This window comes from Oryctolagus cuniculus, chromosome 5 (assembly GCF_051225735.1).
Source record: "Oryctolagus cuniculus isolate XC-2025 breed Fujian yellow rabbit chromosome 5, ASM5122573v1, whole genome shotgun sequence".
Lineage (NCBI taxonomy): Eukaryota > Metazoa > Chordata > Mammalia > Lagomorpha > Leporidae > Oryctolagus > Oryctolagus cuniculus.
The window spans coordinates 21,653,419-21,653,908 of NC_142871.1; positions in this window are offsets into that span (position 1 = coordinate 21,653,419).

The following is a 490-nucleotide window of genomic DNA, read 5'->3' on the forward strand; positions in this document are numbered from 1 at the left end:
TATTCCTTCTTTTTAAAATTTTTGCACACAATTAATTTAAAATTCTTCAAATGTCATCTGAATACATCCACTTGCTGACCTTTTCAAGACCTCTCTGAGATTTGAAAGTGAACTACATCTCCCTGTATTTCTTCAAGTCTTTTGTAAAAACCTGAAATGCTATACTTGACAACACAGCTCATACTCATCCACTCTACCAGCAGATGTACCTCAGTTAACACAGGCTCCAGAACACGCCATTTGCTCTTTACTCTAAATAATAACTCAGTTTTATTTTAATGTCAAGTCTCGACTTCTGTGCACCTCCCCATTAGCCAATGTGCAAAGCAATTTTGTTGCAGGCTGAAAGAAGCTATGCTGTATCCAAGCTATACCTTGCTTTTTGTAAGCTTTCAAAAACCACTCACATCCAAGCTGTTTATGGTTGCAGCTCAGATTTACAAGGTAAACACAACAGCAGATTCGCAAGGAAAGCAGATCTCACCTTCAA